Source organism: Serinus canaria, chromosome 1A (genome assembly GCF_022539315.1).
Source record: "Serinus canaria isolate serCan28SL12 chromosome 1A, serCan2020, whole genome shotgun sequence".
NCBI lineage: Eukaryota > Metazoa > Chordata > Aves > Passeriformes > Fringillidae > Serinus > Serinus canaria.
In genome coordinates this window covers 40,180,812-40,189,165 of record NC_066314.1, presented here as the reverse complement: position 1 = coordinate 40,189,165, position 8,354 = coordinate 40,180,812, and positions in this window count along the sequence as shown.

Here is an 8,354-nt window from a genome sequence, read left to right as displayed (position 1 = left end):
GGGCTGTGGAGCAGCTTAGAGACCTTTCCTGTGAACCCAGTCAAAGGTGAAGGGAAGGCCAGTTCGGGTCCAGCATATTTCCCGGCAGACAGCTTCCCTTCCTTCTTCAGCTGGTCTCTAACTTGGTATTTTCCCGGAGAAAGGGGTAGGGAGAGGGTTTTTTTCCGCTACCACTGTGGAGCAGCTGTGGGCACCATCCGCTACACGCACAATCTGTCCTTCCCTGCTGTCTGTCAGGACCGGGCTGCTACCCCCACCCCTCCGTCCCAGCTCCCAGCGTTACCTGCCGCCATCACCGAACGGGGGCTGCGGGGGGCGCGGAGCCCCGTCGCGACAGAGCGCAGAGGTGGTGCCTGGGGACTTGGGGTGGGACGGGTTTTTTTGTGGCGTGGGGGTGTCGCTTCGCTGGGGAAGGAGAAGTGGAAGCGGTTTCCGTAAGACCCGGGAGAAGAGGAATTGAAGTGGCGCGGAGAAGGAGCGGCTCCCGCGGGGAGCGGCCAGGTGCGGCGGAGGCCGGCTCGCTGCCTGACCCGCGAGAGGCTGGAGCCTGCCCCAGGGGCCGCTCCAAGGGCAGCTCCCGTCCCCGGATTTCTCATGAAAAACGACGCGTTTCCTCCTTGCACCTTCTGGAACAACTCCTGCTCCGGACCCTCCGGATCCTCTCCCTGCCCCCGCATCTCCGCGCGCTGGCACTTCGGCAGCGTGTTCATCACTCTGCCTTAAAAGCACTAAATGCCCTGGGGAAGGAGGGAAAAAAAAGGGGGAGAGCAGGGGGGGAAGAGATAGAGAGAGAGGGAGAGAGAGGGAAAGGGAAAGAATGGAGCTCTGGATGTCTTTTAAATGAAAGACACATGCAAATTTTTTGCAGACTGCAATCGACTTTTATCCCAATAAATGTCCCTCTTTAAAGACAGCTATTAAACTCCAGGAAAGCCGAGGACAAGGAGCATCTCCTGTGAACGCAAACCCCCCAAGAGCTGCCAGCAGCAGCAGCAGGGCTCTGTCTAGGCTGGAGGGAGCGCGGTTGCCTCCGCGGGGATGCGCGTGTCCCGCAGGCGGCGCGGAGCCGCCTCGGCGGCTGCAGTCCTCGCTCCACACCGAGCTGCTCCGCACGCCGGCAGCCCTTCCACCCCTTCCCTCCCGGGAGGATCGGGCCACCCCGGCGGCCGCGGCTGACCCGCGGGGCCGTGGAAGAGCCGGCCTCGTCTGGGGACCGAGATGGGGACGGGCTGCGTCGTCCTCCGTGCTCTTCACCCCCGCTCCTTTGAGAAAACACGACCCTCCCGCAGCATCTTCCCCGCAGCAGGGGCTACTCTCCCTTATCGCCCCGTCTTTGCGAAGTTCTCCCCGCCGAGATTAGAGCCGACATTTATATATATGAATATATATATATATATATGCAATATCTGAGTATTAAATATAGAGCGCCATACCAGCTCTAACCGGGTCTTAAAATCCGTCTTTCCTCAACAGGAAACAATAAATAAATAAATAAAAATCAGAGTGATTCCACATCACTGTTAGCTCCAGGGACCAAATTCTAGTCTCATTTACCTCTGTGCAACCCAGCGGACTTCAAAGGGAAGGAGAGATGTAACCTAGGGGAGAATTGGCGCCACGTATGGCATTCGTTCTCCTTAAAAGCTTGAAAACAGAAAGCTGACTTCAGCGGGCTAAAACCATTTGAGAGGGGTTGGACAGATCCCGGGGGAGAAGGCGGCAAAGGGAAAACAAATTCTGTGCTGAGGTGAGACAGCTTTGAAAAGCATCTTTCTTCAGGGACCTACTCCCTCCGCCAGGCAGCCCCGTTATTAAGAGCTGCATGCAGATGTGCCGCTGTGTTTCCAGAGATGGAGTATCTCCCAAACCTTCTGTGAAAGGGTGTTATGTGTGATGGAGAGACGTTTCGTGACCAGAGGTGGTGTGAAGGAGCTCGCCCCTGCAGCGGATAGGAGCTCCTTGGGGGAAGCCTGTCCACTGGGACGAGCGCACACCGCGGGATCCCGCGCGGTACCGCTGGGCTCTCCTGCGGGGACGGCAGGCTGCCTTACCCCCGCCGTCCTGGAATTCCTTCCCTTCCTGAGATCCAAGCGCAGGAACGAGGATCCCGCATACATTTTAAACGTCTCGCTGCCGAACAGTCAAAGAATTTGGGGAAAGAAATGCGTGACTGCGGTTCGGACCTCCGTTTCTGGATCCGCAGCCGCTGCTGATGGCAGTTTGCAGCCGAAACAGGGCTACTGCGTGTTGAAGGCATCTCCCCACACCCTTGCGTTTGTTTAAATAAAGTGAGAACTGCAGCAATACGGGCGATGATCTCCCTTGCTAATGTCCAGGAATCCCTATCCCCTCCCATTCCTCCTCCCCATTTCTAATATCGGTTTTAATTATGGATGGTAGCACGAAAAAAAAGATTTTTATTTATTAATTTTTTTACACCAACACTTCTTTTCCCTCCAGAAGAGTTAAAGCACGACATTTATTTAAGGATTGAACGGGAGGAAATTCGCGCTACCTGGGACTCGGCTAAACGAATTTTGGGGGTATTATTCAATCCCTTTCACATAGGCACACTCCAGCTGTCTGGGAAATGGACGGTGAAGCTATGAAGATAAGGGCTGGGTGTTCCCGAGGGAGGGCTGGCCCCGCTGTGAGGGGCGGCTGAGGGATGGTTATAGGGGAAGAAGGGAAGTGTCTATGTTTTTTTGAATGGGATCAAGCACCCCAATAGTCGCCGGGGGGAAGGGGGAGGTGTGTGAAACACGAAGAGAACTGTCTGTCTTGAAAAACAGGTGCTCAAATGGTTCAACATTTCCACAAGCCTTCTGTTTTCTTTGCCGAGGCTTTACCTAGGAACTCATTTCATGTTCAGACACGGAGATTTTATTGAATGAGATGGGCGTAGGCTCCAGAGATACCCTCTGAGAAATTAGCCTCTCGGTCTCTGCCACTCGGTCCTGCCACTGGTGTGCAGAAGCAAAAAAAAAAGGTGTAAAAAGACACTCTGCGACTCGCTCCACATCTCTCCCCCTGTGGAATGCAGCGAATTGCAAGTTACGATCCAAAACCTAGCTTGGCTGAGTAATAATTTTCCAGACATCCTGTTTGTGAGAAGAATCATGTGAAATATTCTTATTGCCAGCAAGAAGTGCATAGCTTCTCAAAGAACACTGAAAGAAGTTGAGTTTTGGGGACTGTTGGATTTCCTCCTTTTTGTGCTTTTTGTTCTTCTGGTGCTTTGGGTTTTTTTTTTTTGGTTTTTTGGGGGGTTTTTTTGCGGGTTTTTCTTTGTTGTTGTTTTTTGTTTTGTTTTGGGTTGCTTTTTTTTTTTTGGGGGGGGGGTGGGGGGTATGTGGATGTGGAGCATCACTATTTTAAACCCTGAAAATAAAGATTGTGTTTCAGATTTCCGCAGCCAGGCTGCAAAAGATCCCAATCCAAGCTCCCTTTAACGAACTTTCTTCCTAACAGGCAGGTTTTGTTCACCTGAGCAAACACAGATCGGTTCTCGTGTACGTGGATAGCTTTAAGATTTTCCGTTCGGAGAGGAAATGTTTAATTGGCACTGTTTGGAGTGACTTTACCAGAAACCTGGGATCTGTAGGTTCAGAGATCAGTGGAAGTGTAGGAGCAAATCGACTGCATTTCTGCTCGGTAACTTAATTCTGCGTGGGCAGCGGAAAGGTCTATTGAGCCCCGCTCACCTCGCACAGGGAACGTGGTGTCACCTCTCATTAGGCTGGGCCCGAGCCTGGAGCTTTTCCTACTTTCCCAGCCAGGCTCGAGGTTCAGACGTTTCCAGGTCTAGTCCACAAAACAGCCCGAACGTAACGACAGCACCCATTTCACGGTTCCTGCAGTTTGGCGCTCTGACAGTACCTCAGCTGTCGAGAAGATATCCCGTATGACACCTGCACAGATAGAATGAAGATTCCATGTGCCTCAAAGGCAAATTCAGGGGACAGGCAAGAAATCTGGTGAATGGGAAAGTTAGGGAAGCAGGATTGCTGATTACTGTCAGGGCTGGACAAACTTCGACAATTTTCTTCTTGCAACAGGTAGTGACGCTTCTTAAACATTTCTTTTTTTAAAAACACAAAATGGACTGAGATAATATTTTGCGTGTTGATTTAATCTTAGCCCCATAGGAAATCTCAGCAGAGATGCTCTATAACAGCATTAATCTCTTATCTTGATCTAGTTCAAATTATAATGAATCCTACTTACATATGTGTTACAAAAACAAATCCTACACGAATTTAATCTATGCTTCATCGGACTGCTATTGTAGCCCTTTATCAAGTTTAGAAAGGATTTGAAGGTTGGGTCGTGGAACTCAAAGCCCCGTGCAGTTTGGCACCACCAAAAAGAAGAGATTTGCTCCTAATGATGCTTCTCAGTATTTATTCCCCTCCGCCACACTTCGAGTAGGATCTGGCTTCTGCTCGGGATGTTAGGTAAGGCAAGCACAGAGCTGCTCTGTCTGCAGCCCGGAGGAGGCGGCTGTCCCCCCGCCCTTAGTGGGGGACAAAGCTTCTGGCGGCTTCGGCCGAGCCGGGCTCCAGCAGCCGGAGCGGCTCTTCAGAAGCCAAATCCTCGCCCCTTCCCCCTCTGCCAAGCTTTCCGACAAATTATAGACATATTCCCAAGGCACAAGACAAACACCGTTCTTCATATCACGGAAACAGACTCCTTAGAAGAAAATCTAGACGTGGAAAAGCACGTTATTGGGTTTTTTACCAGTGAATATTTGCTTCTCGTCCCACCCTTACCCCTGGAATTCATTCCCAAGGAGCGGGCCGACCCCCAAAGGAGCTGAGAGAGAGTTTGTAATGAACAATTCTAAACCACCCCTTTCGCTCTCCTATGGCGAACCCACGCTGGGCTGTAGGGCACCGAGCATTAGCCTACCTATGCAAGGGAGCAAATAAAAAGGAAAGCCGCCCTCTGCAAGTTACCCAGCCTTCCCTGACGGCAGTTTGGTACTGCGACAATTCCGAAAATATAAGGGCTGCGTTACCGGAGCGACCCGAGGCCTGGAGAATGTGTGGGGGGCTGCCTTGTCATCTCAGATGAATTGATTTCTTCTAAGGCATGAAATATGGCTCGACATTGTGGTTTTCAAGCACGAAGGTAAAGGAAGGTGTGAGACAGAAGGGGCAGGGTCTAAGAAATAGATCCCTGTTCAAGTTGGAGGTACCAACAAATGGATGCATTGAGCTGCTTTGACAAGGACTGCCGGTTTTCAAGGCTACCTCGTTTGAAAGAACCCTTGCTTTTTTTTGCATTTTTTTCTCCTCCAATGTGATGTGTGCTAGATGCGATTAAAAATGTGTAATTCAGCAATGCTGAAAGCCACAGAGCAATTTTATTCCGGTCTTTCAGCACCGCCTCTGTACAGTCTCAGCCTTATTTTGTCATTTGCTGAGAGCTGCCTGTATCTTTTGAAACGCTAGCCTGCATTAAGGAGCATCTATGCCCGAGCCTTTAGACTCTCTGCCCTTCCTACCAGAAACGGCTAGATGGATACAAAAAAAGAACTTAGTGGTTAACCGATATGCTGCTAATATTTCATCCACGGGCCTCCTTCTCCTCCTGACCCCCCCCCGCCACGCCCCCCCCTTAAAAACTTCAATTCTTGGAAAAACATCATATTTTAGGCTTTCCACACAAATATTGATATTGGCAAATAAAGCCAGCCCCCAGCCTTTGCTTAGAGACAGTCTTCTTTTTGTTTCTACCCTGGGCAATCCAAATTAATCCACTGTATTACAAATTGCCTCGAAATATTTCACTTTTCCTGACAAAACCCATACCCGGCATGTGTCAGTCACCATGAGAAACATTTTTCCTAGTCCGTTTGTGCGCTGGCTCTTTCTAGACTGCATCAGACAGCGATGGGCAGCGAGATGACATGACCCAGCAGGAAATTCTCTTCTTTCTGTTTGCATTTCTGCTGCGGCAAGGCACAAAATATTTAACGTTATCAAGTAATCAGGTAAAGCAAAACTGAGTAAGCTTGAATCTTTGCCTCGCCTCCTGTTCGCAGGGCAAGAGGTGCCCACCAGGTGAAAGCAGGTCCCCCACTTCGACCATTTGCCAGCACAGCCAGAGCATCTCTCCTGAGCAGGGACAAGTCCTCCCCACGTCGCCCCGGCTCAGGCACACGGCCAGACTGCGCATTACATGAAAGGCAACAGCTTCCCGAGTCATTCCCTGAAATTAAATGCGAATGCAAACGGCACAAACGTGAAGGGGCTGTGTAAAATGCAAATCTTTGCTATTGGTTTTGTTTTGTTTTGTTTGTTCGATGCTTTTAAAAAAAATATTTTCGGCCAAATGTGGCACAGAAATCCATGGGTGCGGACCCGTACTGGGAAATGAAGCTGTGGCTGGTGGAAGGGAAGGCAGGATCTGTGCCGGCTCCCCGGACACAGCCCCTCGGGGTCGCTCCGGAGCGGGGCGCACGCAGCCGCTCCGAGCCGGCACCGGCCGCAGCCGCATCTCTCACAGAACCTGCAAATTAGAGAGTAAACTGCGAGGCAAGAGAGCAAGCCGCCACAAACTGCCGCTCCTAGAGACTGCGAGGCCGGTATTTTTGATCTCCGATCTCCTAGCCGTGCTTTCCTAATCCCGCAACAATCCTTCTTTTTTCATGTACAGGACACCATCGTTTTAAGGAAAACTGTAGGAGAGCTGAATTCAACCGCACGAATAGCAAGGTATCAGACCAACGAGCCAAGCCTACGGCTGACCTGTGTTCTTGCAATGAATAACCTCTCGAACCTTCCCTACCCGTTAATGGTGACAAAACCCTCACTATTTGGACAGGACAGCTCTCATCTCATGATCGGAATGTAGCAGGAACATGCAGCCCATTTTATTTCTGTACCTTCCTCTTTTTTCCAAATCACGGCTCACAAGCACAGAAAATTGTGCCGATTTGAAACAGAGGCATTTATCCTATATTAGAATTTACCTAGTTGCAGCACTCTCTTCTAAAAAGCTGTCTCCCATCTCAGGATATATGTGGAACACCTTGGCTATGGCTCAACTATTTGGTGGTACTTATTTGCATTCAGGATTGAAGTAGTGCCTCGTAGGAAAAAAAAAAAAATTGCTAACCTGCGGTTTCTTTGTATAAGTGTAATTTAACAAATGAGTAAGCTAGGAATAAAAAAACCCCGACCCTCAGCTATTAACAAACGTGGTTTTTAGCGCTTCTTAACTTTGTGAATCGGCATTTGTTGTTACCCACATAAAATGCTCTTACCTGCTTTATGGTTAAAGAGCTATCAATTACATCTCAGTCAAAAGTATTCTTATATCTTCCTAGATATTTGGCTAATTTAATATTTAGCAAAAAAAAACCAAAACAAAACAAAAAAAAAAAAAAAACCCAAACAAACAAAAAAAAAAACCCAAAAAAAACCCCACCACCGCTATATAAGTACGAATCAATCAACTGTGAAATTAAGAAAAGGTTACTAACTCCAAACAAATCTATTTAACACTGGAATGAAGACCGGGGAGGAACAAATGCTAGTCTTTGACAGCTAGTTAGGTACTAACCTGTTGTGGCAGCATTTCTGACCAAAATAACGGAGAAAGTGACCATAAAGTACAATCCACTTGGTCTAAGTGACCTGCAAATAACAATGTAGCTCATAGTGTCATTAATTTCAACTACTAGTCCTGGTAGTTGAAATGGTCAGCCTGGTGAAGTCAGTCAATATTTCCAGAAAAAAATCTCTTCAGAAATCCAGTCTCTGTTCATCATGGAACTTCATGAACATCTCTCCATAAAGTATTTTATTGCTAACAACCTTCAGCATAACTTGGTACCAGAAAGTGCCTTCAGGATGTAGCCAAAGGCATGTGGTCAGCATTTTCCTGTCCATCTCCTGCCTTGAAAACCAGGAGAGCAGTTGTCCACCAGACCAGCCCTACTTTACTTTATGTATGCTGTTACTTGCAGGCAGGCCATGCCTGCCTCCTTCCCTACCCTCGGCACATTTTTCTGACTTTGTGTGAGAGGAGAGGTGTCTCATTTCTTCTTAACCACACCTGCATCCGTGACCAACCTCTATATCTATATGAAAGTATATGCAAAAGTATGTATGAAATTTTACATGAATATATAGACATATATTTCTCACACAGGCTCTAAAAACTGCAGCAACTGACACAGATTAACATTCAAACACAACAAGTTCACAATTGCTATAAAAAAAATTGGTTAATTTTTCACTTATGACCGTAGAAAAAATGAAACAAAACATTAAAACCCCAAGTTGCTGGGAGTTGGTTTGTTTGGTTGGTTTTTTCTCCAGCTAATACAGCTAAGTACAAAC